The 17,592-nt window shown below is 42.2% G+C and overlaps 1 protein-coding gene across 3 annotated transcripts in view; it reads left to right on the top strand.

Annotated features, from left to right (window-relative positions):
* The window catches only part of Gng12 (G protein subunit gamma 12), a 128,890-nt gene that overhangs the window by 92,316 nt on the left and 18,982 nt on the right, over positions 1-17,592 (top strand). The window contains exons 1-3 of one of the 3 annotated variants that reach the window (XM_048351555.1): positions 5,639-5,643; positions 11,106-11,111; positions 12,243-12,247. The exons of the other annotated variants lie outside the window; for them this stretch is intronic. The gene's annotated coding sequence lies outside the window, so the exon portion shown is untranslated. Of the gene's footprint in view, positions 1-5,638; positions 5,644-11,105; positions 11,112-12,242; positions 12,248-17,592 lie in introns of those variants that run through there. 3 annotated transcript variants of the gene reach the window in all.

The raw sequence follows: 17,592 nt of genomic DNA, 5'->3' as shown, positions 1-17,592 counted from the left end.
TGATCTTATAAGTCTGTTACCACTAACCATCATCAATGAGAAAATTGCTCTCTTTGATGTACACCAATCAAATGATACAGTCCACAGTGACTGTAACTTAAAGAAAGATTTCTTTTGGTTTTAGTTAATATATGGTATTTTATACACACCATTTTATTTCTCTTCAACTTCTTTGGATCCTATCATTTCAGAGCCCCTCAATTTCTTCCTCTTTTGCGATAATAATCATATTTCCATGTGATTGTTAGAATGAAAGTTCTAAGCACAATGGCTAACAGTTAGGGTACCAGCTGCTCTCTGGTATGTGTGGGAGTTTTCTTCCCAGCTATATTACCAAGTTCTTAGAGATAGAAAATTCCTAAGTTCTTTGTGAGTATATTATAGTGACTTGCTTCCCAAAGATATCTAACACATTTATAAAATGATTACAAAGATTAGGTAGCTTTAGAATTGGTCAAGAGAAATTCACAGAGAATAAAAACATTTCTTGGTATTAATAAATTCACAGGATACTGGCTGAATTTCTTTGTGAATTTTATGAACTCTTATTCAGGTCTTTTCTTGAACAAGGGTTACAGAATCTGCCAATTTACTCTCATTCGTACTTTCTCCAAATGGAAAATCAAAACCTAAAACTCACTCTCAGCCCTTGGAAGATTTATTTGATTTGGTTGATTGGTTGGTTGGCTTTGGGGTGTCATAGATCAAACCCAAGCCCTCAGGCTCCCCAGATAAGTGCTTTAGTGATGATCTACACCTCCAGCCAGCACTTGGCAGGTTTGGTTCCTATACTTGTCACTTTTCTCCATCACCTGTTTGTAACATTGGAACAACTTCCAAACAATGGCTTACCCCATGTTCACAGCCTATTTGTTCCTGGAGGGTCCCACAAATATAGCTTTATGAGGAAGTGAGGCCATCTATCTCATGATACCCCTGGACTCAACTTCAGCTGAGCAACTGTGTGGGACCAGGATCTCTGTAAAGAAGCCAGAAATCTGAACTTTGATATGAAAATTCCCAATTTCTAAAAACGTTGGCCCTATTTAAAAAATAAATTCAATGGACCAAACAAGTCTGCAAGCCAACTTCAGCCTTCCAGTTGCCAGTTGGTAACTTTTGCTTTAGACTTAACTTCCTTATTCCTGTTTTAGATTTTGCCCAAAGTTAGACAGAATTTTTAAAAAATAATTTATTCCATGTCATCTAATTTGTGCGGCTTCGGTGGTCAATTTGTCTGGAAGATGCCAACTACAAACTCTTATGGTGCATTATTGGCCCTGAGGCATATACTCTAGCCCTTCTCCTGCTAGTAAACATTACAAACAAATGTAGGACAGTTAACAGCACAGGTAGTTCATTAAGGACTTTGGCTGTAAGGTGGTGGGTAAGCTTTCTTCCAGGTTCAATGCATTTTTGTATGGCAGTAGGGGACAGTGTGGGAAGATAAGTTCATGTTTCTTGCACATATCAGTGACCTCACACAAGAAGGGGTTGATGGTGAAATCCAGATGTGCTGTCAATCAGAATAGCCAGGAGCTCTGTTTGTTCTCCCCAAAGGCCAGATGGGCAAACAGACCCCCCTAAATCATAATAGGTGCTTTTCAATTCTTGCACTCATCATTAACCTAAGAAGCATTTCTCTGTCTCTCTGATCTGTACTCTATTTTTTTAATGAACTGAGCTTCAACTTAGATAATAAGCTTTTTGATTAATCCATGACTTCCATATCCAAGTTGAAGCAGAAACAATGGGAAGAAGTAATTGGGACAGTAGTTTTATTCTTGAGGTTTTTTTGTTTTGTTTTGTTTTTTTGCCAGTCCTGGAGCTTGGACTCAGAGCCTGAGCACTGTCCCTGGCTTCTTTTTGCTCAAGGATGGCACTCTCTTGAGCCACCGCCCAACTTCCAGCTTTTTCTGTTTATATGGGGCTGAGAAATCGAATCAGGGCTCCACGCATGCTAGGCAAGCACTCTACCACTAAGCCACATTCCCAGCCCAAGTGTTATGATTTTTTAAAACCAATGGATGGGCATATAGAACATAGATAATTCCCTTCTCATTCATCCATATTTATGTTTTATCTGCAAGACTGTCAAGTTCTCAACTGTTGTTATAACAAGGGCCTCACAAACTGGGTGGCTTATAAACAACAGATGTTTTTTTCCTCTCTCAGTGTGGAACCTAAAGGTTCTAAATCAAGGCTCTTGCAGATTTAGTCATCAGTGAGACCTGCTTCATTTACATGGTGTCTCCTGCCTAGTACTCACATGTGGAAGGGACACTGAGTACCTTGGGCCTCTGTTGTAAGGGCATTGACACATTCATGAAGTTGGCACCTTCATGATCTACCCACTCGTTTCTAGTACATTGGAGGGTAGGATTTAAACACAGGAATTTCAAAACTGGACCATAGCAGTCACATATAAGATAGACTTCTGAAGTGAAACATAATGTGTTTTCCTTATTCTAGATCAGTGGTTGGCAAGCTTGTTCTCAAAGGGACCAAATAATAAGCCTAACAAGGTCTTAGTTGTAACTACTCAGGTCTGCCTTTGAGGAGCAAAAGCAGCCATAGATTATACGTGAGCTACTAGATGTACCTATGCTCTAATAAAACTTTATTTATAAACAATGATAGAAGACTAGATATAATATACTTTTATAGGCATTCTCCCCCCATTCTACATAAGTGACAAAAAATATACACATGTTATGTTTTTAATTGTTCTTATTTCTCAACAACAATAGTAAAAGAATATTCATAGCAGGGCACTGGTGGCCCACACCTGTAATCCTAGCTACTCAGGGGGCTGAGATCTGAGGATTGTGGCTTAAAGCCATCTTGGGCAGGAAAGTCCATGTGACTCCTGTCCCTACCAGAAAACCAGAAATAGCACTGTGGTTCAAAGTGGTAGAGCACTAGCTTTGAGCAAAAAGAGCTCAGGGACAGCACACAGGCCCTGACTGAAAAAAAAACGGGCGGGGGGGACTATTCAGACTTGTCTAACAAGTAAATTTTCGTACAATCTGCCCACCCAATTTTGTATATAACTTTATATACTTTGTACTTATACAAATAAAAGTATATAATATTTTTACCTAATGTAATAACCTACACATGTGTTATATAGCCATATAATCTTCAAAAATAGTACTTTTGATGGTATAGAATCTCTCATCCAGCCTACATGTTATAGTTTACCCATTTGTTTTGTGAATTGTTTTTCTTCCTCATATCATTAATAAATAAATTTACAGTGGATATCTCCATGTACATCCTATGAATTATTTCCTAAGGATAAATAGTCTGGGTTAGGATTATTGAATCAAAAAATTTAATATGTGAAGTCAGGTGATCTACCACTTGAGCTACACTCCCACCCCTGCATATGAACATCATTATGCCTTGTGTGTCTGTGTAAATGGACACACGCCAGGAATTGAATCCAGGCACTCAAGCATGCTAGGCAAGTTCTCTACCAACAAGCTGTAACCTCCACGCCCAATTTATTTGCATTCTGAAAAGAAGTAAAAAGTACCTTTAAAAGAGAGTTGTCACTAATCACTAGCCAATTATTTGTGTGTGTGCATGTGTGCATGTGCATGTGTGCGTGCGTGTGTGTGTATATATATATATGTGTGTGTGTGTGCTGCTACTTAAATTCAGAGCCATGGTACTCTCCCTTATCTTTTTCAAGACAGGTTCCCTACCCCTTAGCCATACCTCCCAATTCTGCTATTTGCTCATTAATTGGAAATAAGAGCCTCATGGACTTTCCTTCACAGGCTGACTTTGAACTGTGATCCTCCTATCTCAGTGTCCTGAGTAGCTAGAATTATAGGCATAAGCCACCAGCTCCCCCCAGTTTACTCGGCAGTTTAAGTTACTTCAATTTCATAATGGTTTTTATGGATAAGTTAGGATTAGGCTAGGAAGGTCATAGGATCTCTGAAAATCTGAACTTGATGTATCTGGCTCACTCCTAGCATTGATTTGCCCTGATTTACAAGAGTAGAAGCATAATGCTTCCTTGATTCCTAACCTTCTATCTATTTTTACTTGTGAGAACATCATTAGGAGTAATACTCGAATATAACAGAAAACTTTGAAGTAAGTTTTTCCTTTGAATATGTTAATCTTGAACACTTCCTAAAAACCTTCTACTATCCCCAGGTAGAACACCTTTACCCTGTGAAATCCCATAGAGCACTCTTTTTTTTTTTTTTTTGGCCAGTCCTGGGCCTTGGACTCAGGGCCTGAGCACTGTCCCTGGCTTCTTCCCGCTCAAGGCTAGCACTCTGCCACTTGAGCCACAGCGCCGCTTCTGGCCGTTTTCTGCATATGTGGTGCTGGGGAATCGAACCTAGGGCCTCGCGTATCCGAGGCGGGCACTCTTGCCACTAGGCTATATCCCCAGCCCGACCATAGAGCACTCTTAACACTACATCCTCTGTGTGATGTTGGCCCACCCCCATGCTGTATCACTACTGCTTCACTTGACGATGGCAGATGTCTTAGGGGGAATTAAAATCTAGCTGAAACCCCTGGTCAACTGTAGATCAAAGCTCTAGGAGGGCAGTAAACATGTCTACTTGACTTGTGTATACCAAGCATGATGTGTGTGTATGTGTATGTGTGTGTATGGGCCTGCACATGCATGTGAATATAAAATGAATAAACTAATCTGTGGATATGCTTGCATAGTGAGTGTGGTTTAATACAAAAAAAATCACTAACAATTCAAAAGCTAAAAACCTAGTATGTCATTTCTTAGGAAAAGAAAATGGCTTATGATTTAAAAAAAAAAAATCAGAGCTCCACACTGAAAACAGCCAGGAAGTGGAAGCAGAAGAATTGCAAGTTCAAGGCCAACAGGGGCTACATACAATATACTGTCTCAAAAACAAAAAAAGAGAGAGAGAGAGTAAAGAATGGTAAGGATACTGGATGTTTTGGGGGGTTTTGCATATTTATGGAAGTCGTACACTCACAATAAACTGAAAAATTCCCCAAATAAAGGCATTACTCTTGTTCAAATATATGAAGATGGTTTGTAATTAAAAACAAAAAGAAGCTGGGTACCAGTGGCTTACAACTGTAATCCTAGCTACTCAGGAGACTGAGATCTAAAGATAGTGGTTCAAAGCCAGCCTGGACAGGAAAAGTCCCATGAAATTCTTCTCTCCAACTAACCACAAGAAAACCAGAAGTGGTGTTGTGGCTCAAAATGGTAGAGCACTAGCCTTGAGCAAAAGAGCTCAAAGATAGAGCCCAGAATTCAGGCCCTACAACTGACAGGCAGAGAGAGAGAGAATATTTCTAGTAGTTTTTGTAATTATGTATTGTTGTAACCAATAGGCTCCAAAAGAACAGGTGTCTTTGGAAAAAGAGAATCTAGCAAGTGTTTGCACATTAAAAGCATCTTCATGTTTAAATGAGTGAGAAACTCTAACAGTCCAAGCTTTTGTTTACTGATGCAGAAAGGGAAGAGGAGGACAGATAAGTGACCCAAATAAACAATTAACTAACAACTGGGCCTGGAAAGACCCTAAGCCTCTTGAACCAGGGCTCAAAGTTCTTTGTACCATCCTTGTACCACTTTTATCTGTTGGCACCAACTTTCTTCAACCAGTAAATGTTGTATTGCTTTAAAAAAAAAAAAAAGAAGCCACTTATATATGACCATGGAATTATTTTGCTCCTTATTATGAGAATTAGAACATGACTTGATTTTAGCTAATTTCAAAACCCCACTTGCAGTTCCCTAAGCCTATTCTACTTGGTAAGGCAAAAGAATACGTTTTTTTTTTTTTTAAGTTGGTGAAAGTAAGGATTTTAAATTGCAGGAGACAGTTTACCAACTGTGTAATGTTCATGGTGAAAATTAAGACTTTCCAGGTAGTGGTGGCTCATGCCTCTAATCCTTGTTGCTCGGGAAGCTGAGATCTGAGGATCATGGTTCAAAGCCAGCCTGGGCAGGAAAGTCTGTGAGACTCGTCTCCAATTAACCACCAGAAAACTTGAAGTAGCTCTGTGGCTCAAAGTGGTAGAGCACTAGCCTTGAGCAAAAAGAACCCAGGTACAGTTCCTAGCCCTGAGTTCAAGTCCCATGACTGACAAAAATAGAACTGATTCTAGTTATAAACATCATTTTAAAGAGCAATACAAAACAGAATAGGGGACTTACTGGCCATAGTTCTTGGTCCAAGTTTTGTTTCTACAGCTCTGGTACCTGAACAGGTATTCCTCACAGTCATTGACTTGGAGGCCCTGAGAAATGGACAAAGTCCTCTATCTTCTACATGAGGAAATTGAGGCTGATTACAAGTGACCCAGGAAAGCCATTCAAAGTTCAGCCTGGAGCCCAGTCCCCTAGGTTTTAATCATCCTCCAACTCATTCCCTGTCCCCCGAGGTTTCTGGCTCCAGCTTCCCCAGGCTGTGCTTGCCAGGGAATTATCTGTTCCTACCACATGGATGGGTTTCCTGGCAGAGACACTGCCCCGTGAGGGGCCACTGCTCCTGGACTGGTATCACAAGTGAGCCTGCGGGCCATGAGAGTGTGCACCATTCAGAGGCATGCACACGCACACACACAAACACAAACACACACAGCATAACATGCTGGTATGCCACAGGCCCAGCTAGGCCTAGGGCCGAGCCCAGGCTTCATTTACATAGTTGCACAAGAGGAAGCAGATTGAAGTCCTGTGTGGAGCTGCTTTGGTCCACTGAGAATGCATTTCTTCAGGTGTCTTGGTCCTGAGTGCCAGGTTATGCCATGGCTTCCATATTGACTTTGACTTGGAGGGTTTGCTTGTGGCCTTATTTCTCAGTTCCTACATGTTTGGCAGGCATGACTGGAAGGAGGGGGAGGGCAGGAGTGTGGTGTCCGCCTGGGAGGGGCCCTTTTGTAGAGTCTGAGCTCCGTGAACAAAGTCCTCCAACTCTTCTCCCGCAGTGGCTATGAGGGAAACAGCAGCTGCATGAGTCACTTCACCAGACGGGAAGAGGAAGGCGTCCTGGTGATGCCAAGCCATTTTCAGTTCAGTGATGAGAATTTACCCCCCAAAGCTAGCCTGCCCTCCCCCTCCCTCAGCGTGGTGGGTGGCTCACTCTCCCTGGTAAAGGAAGCCTGCACTCCCCCCAAGTTGTCTGCATCCGGTACGCTGTCAGAAGAACCTCTTTTGCCAAAGAAACTCTGTCTGCACTTTCCTCCTTAATTTTAAATATTTCCCCTTGCATCTCTTTCCTTAGGATGGTCATGCATTCTGTGGTGCCATAGAATTTTTTTCTGTGTAAGAGTTGTGTTCTGACAGTAATTATCACTCAAGAGTTATAGTATTTGCAGTGATTGACTGCCTTTTAAATTGTCTCATAATTTCTTTGTTCTTAAGTTATTTGGTGTTCTTTATTATGCTGAGTTCCTATGTATCCAGTGCTCAGAAGGGGGCACATTTTCAGAACTTTATGTATGCATTTCATGCTCCATGAGATGGAGGGACTATGGTCATTCTCTGATTGTCTCAGGTGAGGAGACAGGCTCCATTCTTCAGTTCTGAAAACATCATAGCTAAATGCAAGAACCAGATCTGGAGCTCTGTACTCCACATCTCTCTTTGCGAGCATTTATTTCATGTGCTCAGCACAGTGCTAACTCATAAAGAGTTGCAAGGAAAACATTTCCATGTTAAATAATTTGGGGAAATGCTGCAAACCATATGCCTCTTGCAGACATGTATCTTAGTGTGAGATGCTGGGCATGAAAGGAGCCTTCTTATCTTTCTTTTGAACTAGGGGTTTCCAAAATGTACATGATGTGCAATCCTAGTTCCATGTAAACCTGTTCATTGTAACACACTTTGGGAAGCACTGCACTAATGTAAGGAAGCAATGTAATGATGGTTAGGTTCCTGGACTTTGGAGCCAGAGAGGTACCTGGGTTCAAATCTCAGGTCTGCTGCTCCCTAAATGGTGTTTCCTGTGTCTTGCTTTTCTTGTTGGTACAATTGGGCGATTGTGAGGATTGAGTCAGTGCTAGAAGGGATCAGGGATCTAGGAGACTGTTGTGCCCATAGAAAGTTACTCATAATATTCTAAATGCAACAGAAGGAATCAAAATATCTGCTACCTGTGAGCTCTAGCCACAGCCAAAGTGCTGTTTCATGGATCTTGAGAAAACATTGCAGAGGAAACGTGTCACCACCCTCTTCCCCCTGGTGCTCTCCCCAGCTGCACTGTCTGCCCCTCCCCATCTGGTTCCCCCAGATAGCAGCCAGGGCCTAGGCTCAGATCTTAGCAGTAGGTCTCAACCCTTGAGTCAGTATTTGCATACAGTCTTCCTGGGACAGGGGCTAGCTATCAGGGTTAGCCACACAATGTGGGTGGTCCCACAGAATCTGCAGAGAACTTGCTGGTAAGAAAGGAACTATAAGTGCCCTGTATTTGAGTTGAAGTCATTGGCTTGTCCACTTCCAGAAGGGGAAATGTTCAAAGCATTGCCCTTCCACTGGTCTTCCTCCTGCCCCACATACCTGCAACTGCCTTGTACAGCTCTTCCAAGGGGAATGGGCATGAGTTCCCCAGGCTCAGCTGTGGACAGTGATCTCTGAGCCAGACAAATACCTTGTGGCTGGGTCCCTCGCAGCTGGGTTTTACCCTGCTGCTTCCCTTCATGTTCTGAAGCTGGTTCTGCATTGACTTCTACGATGACCTCGGAAATCCTGTGAGAAAATTGATTCTAGAAATTGACTGATTTTCAAGTTTGACCATTGATATCTGTTATATTGTCCTTTTTCCTTTCCCCATATATTTTTTTTCTTTTTTTTCTTTTTCTTTTTTTTTTGGCCAGTCCTGGGGCTTGGACTCTGGGCCTGAGCACTGTCCCTGGCTTCTTTTTGCTCAAGGCTAGCACTCTGCCACTTGAGCCACAGCGCCACTTCTGGCCATTTTCTGTATATGTGGTGCTGGGGAATCGAACCCAGGGCCTCATGTATATGAGGCAGGCACTCTTGCCACTAGGCCATATCCCCAGCCCTCCCCATATATTTTTTTAAGCCTCAAAATGAGAAATTAAAATTAGGAAAATATCCTAGGCGTCCATATGGGCAAGGCTAGTTGTAGATATGTTTATTCTGTGAAAATTGCAGTTTGCAGAACTATATGTAAATATCTCATTTGTTTAAAACACCATGTCCATGTGGGTGATGTGTGTGTATGTTTCTAAAGGTCAGTAGAAGGTGTGGCAGGAAAGAAAAAGACAATGGATAATAGTTACCCTTTACAGAGAAATTAGAAGGAAAAGAGTTAACTTCTTGTGCTGTTCATATACATGTAGTTTCAATTTTGCAACATATTTCTTTTGTTATTTATTTTTTTAGACATGCTGAGCTGGCTCCAAAAATAGGGCTAGACTAAATAGTGATGGCAGTAAAAGGGGCTGAAGCCTGAGTGGCTGAAGGCCTTATGGTGAGACAGAAGCTCAGGGCTGGTGGTAGACAGATTCCAGGCGCAGTCAGTAGCCTGTGCAGCACACGTGAAGTGGAGCTGTGCAGCGTGTAGCTTTGGATCTCTGCAGTTACAAATCATGCTAAGTTTTGCTTTTCCTTTCCCACGCCTTTCCTCCCTCCCTGGGGTAAGCCACGCCAGCTGCACGTATCCTCCAAGGTTCAGCTTCCCGAGTATTACCCTTGGCCAACCAACCCAGGCTCCAACCAAACAGAGTGACCCACCTCAAGCTCAAATGCAAGTGTCCACAAATGCCAGCAGGGCAGTTACTATCCCCAGATCACCTCTGCAGAGCTTTACTGCCCCCCTGAAAGTTACTTCCCTGGAAATCCCAAGGCAGAGCAGAAAGAGACAGATCTGCTCAGGGGTCGTCAATTCAGAGAGCTTGGGCAACCATCAAGTCTCTTTTTGCTTGTGTTTTCTCTCATACCAGTTTGACAAAGTAATTTAGTTACAGGGTGGCTTGTGAGGTGTGATAATAGAAGTAAAAGGGCATCAAAAGTTGAAGCAAGCAGTGCATAAAGAAAAAGTAGCACCAGTAATCATTCTTAGCTGCAGAGAGCTGTCATGCCCTGCCTACCATTCCAGCTCATCTTCTTGAAGGTGTCCCTGCCTTCCCCACTACAGGTGTTGGGCCTTCACAGTGCTGACTTTTGCCCCTACCAACTCCAGATCCTGTAGGGCAGTGACACCTCTTCCACGCAGCTTGCCAGATATGGTCCCACTGGAAGGAATCTGTCCTTCCTTCCAAATTTACCTTGGACTTACCTGTCTCTCCTAATGCATCCTTTTTTCTTTTCTTTTAAATTAAAATGGTAGATGCCTCTCTTCTGTCCCCACTGAATAGAAAACTCCTCGTGGGCAGCAGTTAGGGACTGTCTATTTGTAAATCCTCAGTGCCTTCCAAGGCATTATAGCAGCCCCCTATGTGATGAATAGTTGTGGAAGGGAGAGAGAGGAGAAGATTTTAGGTGGAAGATGAGCAGAGACTAGATGAGAGAAGAAGCCTCTCAAAACAGGGTAGAATTCCAGGGGAGGAAGGGCTTTCTAAATTAAAAACAAAACAAAACAAAACACAGAAGCAAAAACACCAACAAGTCATAAAGGAAAATTTCAGGGAAACTTCCGGAGCGACAGGTAGAGCAATTGGTCTTTGCCTTTTCTTTCTGGGTGGTGGGGCCCATTTACTGTGGGTGACTGAACACTTCACCACAGAAAAAAATCCAGACCACAACATCTCGCAGAGGATCCCCAAAGTAAAAAAGAGAGATTTGGAAGGGTAGCTTCTGGCCATATTAAGAATGCTCCTAGGCCACAAGGAAAGTGACATTGAAAGCCAAGTGCTAGTAGCTCACTCCTGTTATAGTCCTAGCTACTCAAGAGGCTGAAATTTGAGGATCACAGTTCAAAGCCAGCTGGGGCAGTAATGTCTGTGAGACTCTTATCTCCAGTTAACACCAAGATCAGCACACGTGTGCACACATGCACATGATGCACACCCACACATGGTTTGAGAGAGAAAAGATCTAACTTCAAAAAAGGTGGAGAACTCTCTACATAATGGGATAGTTCTCACAGACAGGAGCTGGGCCAGAGACTGATGTAAGACTGATGTAAGGCTGTGGGAGTGGGTAGAAGGAGAGAAGACAGAAAGGAAAAATGAGAACTGAGGCAACTCTTCAAGGACAGCTGTGTTAAGACTCAGATATGAGAAAATGTTTATCTAGGAGACAAAGCCAAAGGTAAAGAAGTGCCCAAACAAGAGCTGTAAGTCAGGGGTTAGCCATGTCAGTAGCAAAAAGTGTAGTTGTTCTAGAATCAGGAGGTGTCACAAAAGTGCCATTTCTTGTATTTTTTTCTCTGTGTTGCCAGTTTTGTGTGTCTGTGCTTCGGAAATGAGCAGCTGAGGTGTCCTTGCTTGTGGTAACTGAACCAAAAATTTGAATTTTTATGGTACCCTTTCCTAAGCACTGGCTGAAAGAGAGCTGTGGGTATAGCATTCTGTTTTGGTTTTCTCTAAACACCCACACTGTCTTCTCTCCTGAGGGCTTATCTGCCTTAGAAATAACCCTGGTGAGGAATACTGCCCTCTCCTGCTCTCCTGCTCTCCCCAAGGAAGCTGGTCCCCAGCTGTAAGTTTGTTGGAGCCTCTGAGTAGTTAAGTGCTCACCCTTCTCCAACACAGATACACACACACACACACACACACACACACACACACACACATGCATGCACGCACATCTCTGCATAATTCTATTGACACCAGCTACAGCTGTTTGTAGCACCTGTAGTTTACCTCAGTGATATTTTCAGCCCCCTCCCTTATTATTAAGATAATATGTAAATGTTAAAATCTTACCCCAGTTGGCTAAGTAGTCTTGAGGATCAGAGAAAGGAGGGATGTTCAGAGAGAAGCCAGAAGGTGTGGAGAAGGGAAGTGACTCACCCAAGGCCGTCAGGCCTTGCTGTCAGGGAAGACCTCTGCTTGTGAGTGAGCTGTCCTGTATGGTAGCCCTATGGCTCCTAGCAGAAGTGCACATCACAGTGAGGCAGAACTTTTCTGGAATGCACTTTGGCCTTGTAGGACCCTTAAGAGTTCATTCTAGATGTGTGGGGTAAGGCTTGGATGTGGGTGCACTGAAAGAACTAGCCAGGTGATTCTGAAAGGTTAGCAATCCATCTCTTGTTGCTTTGTTGGTGGCATGTGTCTTTAATGCTGCTGTACCTTTTCAGTGCAGGTATAATTTGCTTGTGATAAAAAAATAAAAAGTGGTACATTAGTCTTATATTAGTCTGTTTTCTGTTGCTGTAACAAAATACCAACACTGGATACTTCATAAAGAGAAGAGACTTCTTCAGAGGCTGAAAGTTCAATATAGGATGACCCCCTATGTTCAGTTTCTGGTAAGGGCCTCATGGTGTGTGGCGTCACAGTGCAAGAGTAGGCAGAATAGATCACGTGGTGAGACAAGAAGTTAGAGAGACTCAGGAGTTTAGCTTTTGTGTATTTTGTTAGTAACAAACAACCCTCTTGCAAGGGGACTAACCCAGGTCCTGTGAGAGGTACATTAATTGCTTGAAGGGTGGTACCCAGTGACCTAATCACCTCCTCCTAGATGCTTCCACCACCCCTCAATACTGCCCCTGTGACCAGGCTTCCAGCACATGTACTTTTGGGGGTCCCACTCAAACATATCCAGCCACAGCAAATATGTTCTGTGAAAGAGAAAAAAATATTCTCTCTGTTAAGGTTCATGTAACACTATTAAAAGTAAGAATACACTAAATACTTCAAAGAAGAAGAAGAAAGAAATAGGAGTCTCCAGACAGAAAGATTCTGTTATCTGCAGGAATATCTTATTTCCACAAATGTGCATGCTAATTCAAGAAATTCACACAAATCAAATAAAAGTAAGTAATGAATTGACCCTCCCTAATACAGTTAACATTTTGAAAAGTACTTTGTAAATTGAAATCGCTGGATGGTGTTTCTATAGCAGGCTTACCACACTACAAGTAGAAGAGCAGATCTTTGCACTAGACTCCAGCAGGAGCAGCACACACACCTGTGGGAGCATTTGCCCATGACAGTGAAGTGTTTCCCAGAATTAATTCATATATTCCCTGAGCCCTAAAGAGCAGGAACACCAAGGGATCCTTTGAATAACAGCTTTGTTCACTTGCAAATGTTGATGCTGACAGGTAATGGCTGTGTATGAGAATCACGTGCATTTATTCATTCTACTACAATCTTACCATTTCTGTGTGTAACATAAACCCATGCCACTTATTGGATTTACAGTGAACATAAAATAATCTCAGACACTTCTGAAAATATCCCCCAACATAGACTTCTGGGAAAATTTGCTTCAACCTTCTCATATCTGGTCACAAAGAAGTGAACTTGGCTCTGTGTGTTCTCCTTTAAGAGTTTAATCCCTGATCCTATTAAGTATTCAGAAGTGACTTTACAATTAAGTATATGAGTAAGTAAAAGGCCTTACTGTTGTTGTATTAACTGTTAGGATTTGCCTCAACGTATATGCTATTTTCAATGCCATGTGAATTACCATTGGGAAACAGACCCTTTCTTCCATTCCTAAGAACTTGGCCTGCATGGGAAGAGGTAAGCACAAAAGGAATTTAGAGCACTTCCTACTTCCTAGAGCTTGCAGTGTAGACATGTATTTTCTGTATCCATCTTTATTCAAAGGGGGAAGGTGCCATATGAACAGAGATCTGAGGAGCTGCTTTTGAAACTAAAGATGGAAGGCAGCCTAAAATCAAATTTAAGCTAACCTGCCTCCCATCCTCAAGTACAGGAATGGTGAGAGCATGTGGCCTTTGGAGAGACAAGTGAACTTTCTTCAAGACACCCAAGAGGTTGAGCAAAATTGTTATTTATATGTTAACTTGGACATACTTAATGTGGTTCCTGGTCAGACCTGATCGTGGTCCCTGAATGGGATCTAAGTAACTAGCTTCTATAATGTAATGTGTCTGTCCTGCAGCTAGTGCATTTGAGAAAGTATTCCCTGAAGGAACCCTTTTGTAACATGACGGCATCCCAATTTGTGTGAGAAATTCCCATTTTCATATGCTGGGTTCAGGCCTCTTATCATTACTTACCTAAAGTCTTAAGTCATCATTTCACCGGATCCTTATTGGGTTCCTGCTTTGTGCCCAGCCCAAGGAACATTGTCCCTTTGTCCCTCAGGAATATTGTCCCTCTGTTTCCTGAACCATGAGGAAGAGTTGCAGGGCCGTCACTTCCTGCCAAGGCCACCCGTATGCCTCACAATAAATCAAGTCGGCATCAGCTTTTACAGTGTATTTTAAGGAAGTATGTGACACTGAGTGCCTGCCCTCTCTACCTGCCGCCATCAGATAGAAGATTGCACTTAAGAAAAGATGGGTGAAGTATTGTCAGTATTTGTGAGATGCATGATGACCAGTTTTAAGGCAGCCATGTGAGACTCGGGGAAGAGTTTCAGTTATTCCAACATCAAGAGAGACAAGAATTCTGTGACTAAGTCTGGCCTGGAAGATCTGGACGGGAAGTACCCACAGTATTTCTCTACTGGAGTTTATGGACAAGCAAATTGGTTGCAGTAACCTATGCAGTATTTAATTTGGTGTCACTTCACCACTGGGGATGGCAGGAAGGGGGAGGAATTTTTCTTTTCATGCTGAGGATTAAACCTAGGGCTTCTCATTTGCTAGGGGATTCTACCACTGAGACTATGCCATCTAACTCTTCATTTGGTTTTAGGGATAGGGTCTCACTACTATCTTTGCCCAGGCTAGCCTCAAAGTTGCAATTCTTCTGCCTGAGTAGTTGGGGTTACTGGCATCTACCACCACACCCACCCTCTCCAGTTCCTTTAAGTGATATTTTATATCACTTATGTATATATTATTATATATATTATTTGTTTGTCTCAACAGTCTTTCTTAAAAGTTCCACACCTCATATGAAGAAAAATATTAGTGAATTTGGATTTATTTATGTTTCTGAGCAGTTTTATACATTATTATTTTAGATGAACTAGGAAAGTTCCAAAATTTTCTAAAAGTTGGTGAGCCAAAGTAGAAAGCACTTTTTTCAGTGCCATGGAAATGACTTTTATATTGATGATGAGATTTGTACCTTCGGTGTTTGCCTTTATTTCCTGCTTGCATGGTTTCTCAACATTTTACAAAAGAAGCTAATCAACAAGCTTGCTTTTAAATGGAAACTTCTAATCACTTTAAACATAGTGAATTAAAGCTACAAGCACAGTTGGGATCCTCTTGTACCTTCAGTCTTTTCCCCATTGCACATATATAAATATTTAGGTACTATGAGATTCAAAACAATTCTCCACCATGAGGACCAACACAAAATGTTTATCCTGCTGCTCACTCCGGGTTTGAGCGCCACAGATTGAGTTTGTCCTCAAGTCTGGATATGGTGGATAGGTGATGTGTGCTTCCTTAGGCTCATGAGAGAAGGTGGTGAGATGAAGGAAGAAAAAGTGAGTTTCCTATTCTACAGTTAGGAAAGTGAACAAATTAAGAGTTTCTGGATCCCATTGAGCCATTGTGTATGTGTACGTGTGGATGTGTGCATGTGCACACTGCTCCTGGGCTTGAACTCAGGTCCTGGGAACTGTCCCTGAGCTTCTTTTGCTCAAGGCTACTACTGCTCTACCACTTGAGCCACAGCTGTACTTCCAGGTTTTGGGTGGATCAATTGGAGTTCTCTGATCTCCAGTTAATCATGGACTTTTTCTCCCAGGTTGATTTCCAATTGCAATCCTCAGATCTCAGCCTCCTGAGTAGCTAAGGTTACAGGTGTGAATCAGCAGTGCCCAGTGGGCCATTTATTTTTATGATTGTTTCTGGACAAGTTAAACTTGAGCATCCAGAATTGCATGTGAAATGGGAAGAGGACCCACATTGTGGCTGAACAATGAACATTGGACCTGCCTAGGAGGTAATAATCTAGAGAAAGAAATTAGGTAATCATTAATATGCATATCTTTCATTCTTTTGTGAAACATCATTCCTGGTCCTGTTAGTAATTATCATATGGATATTGTATGAGTATTCAAGATCATAGCATTTTCACTTCCAACTTTTTATTCTTCAAATGTTAAACATAGACAGAGGTAGAATTAATCCCATGCAACTTGACTGTTAAAGACATCTGCTTCAAAAATTAGGAGCTAACTCATGGTCAATGTGGGCCATCTAAATACCACCTACTCTTTCTGCTCTTTCATTCTATTTTTCCTCTCCCCTCCCTGCTTTGAACTTTATATAAATCCATTTGGACAATTCATGCTTGTTTGCACCAGGCAGCTTTTTTGCTCACTATGTCTAAGAGTTTTATTCAGTTGTGTGCATCAAAAATTCTATTATTCCTACAAGGTTCTCCATTTCCTCCTCTACTGCTTTTCTACCTCTATCTCCCAGGTTCTTCTCCACCCTCTTCTTCCTAGTTCCAAGCCTGGTTTTGAGCTCCTCTGCAGCTGAGATCTCTCCTTCTAGTGTCCAACACCCCTCTGCTTGCAGAAATGTTCTCATGCCAGCAGTCTTGCAAACACAAACCCCACTCCAAAAGGTCTGAACCAATTATTTGTCAAATTTTCCCTAATAGTACTCTGTAACACTGCCTCTATCCCTGACTTAATAGGCAGTTCCTGCTCAGCCCCTTCATACCTGATGTCTGGTCCACACACACTAGAAACCACTCACCCAAGATCCCTCAGGTAGTCTTGCCTATATTCCCTTGACCCCATAAAGTGACTACCATCCTAGTTTTGTGAATGCAAATTGTGGGGTGCTTGAGTATGGGGATTTTTTAAAACCACATGTAACTGAAAGCACAGAATCTGCAGACAGACTGCTGGGTGGGTACAGACTCCTCCTTCACCTTTGCTCTGACCTTGGCCATGTTCTAAGTGGCTACCTCCCCTGATTCCCTCAGTTCTAAACCAGGAAGAACAATAGTAGCAACCTCATAGCATTGTTTGCAGGATTGAGTAAGGTTTTCTTTCAAGCCCTTAGGACAATGCTTGGCACATATAAGTGCTGTATAACTTTACCTATTTTCAGAAAGCTGAAAACTGACCAAGTACAGCAATATTTAAAACAACAGTAAAACACCCCTAGATTCCCACCACCTAGCAAGAGCTACATCTAATAGGCTCCCTGGATACATTTAACTGAACATTCATACAGCATTAACTGTTCCTCCTTCCTATCTTTTCTTCTACTAGCTTTTGTGGTGGTGTTGCCCTGTAAGGTGGCTCCCCTGCTCCTTCTCTGAAGATACCCTACTTATCCAAGGCCAGCAGGTGCACCCTACTTCCTTCATACTTGCCTTCAAAGTCAGCCACCACCTCTTGCCTGTTACTCCCAGTTTAGCTCCAAGAACAAAGTTCTGTTCACTCTTAAATTTTCCTATCTCTTACAGCCAACTTATTTTTTTTACATTCCATGTGTTAATCTGTGTGAACTTTCATAGTGTTAACTCTTGGTGATGGTGATGAAGGTAATAGGCAGTCCTGGGTGGCTTCCACCTGCCCTCTTTTCT

Source organism: Perognathus longimembris, chromosome 7, assembly GCF_023159225.1.
Source record: "Perognathus longimembris pacificus isolate PPM17 chromosome 7, ASM2315922v1, whole genome shotgun sequence".
Taxonomy (NCBI): domain Eukaryota; kingdom Metazoa; phylum Chordata; class Mammalia; order Rodentia; family Heteromyidae; genus Perognathus; species Perognathus longimembris.
Note: the sequence above shows the minus strand (reverse complement) of the source record. Positions and strands in the feature narration are given on the sequence as shown.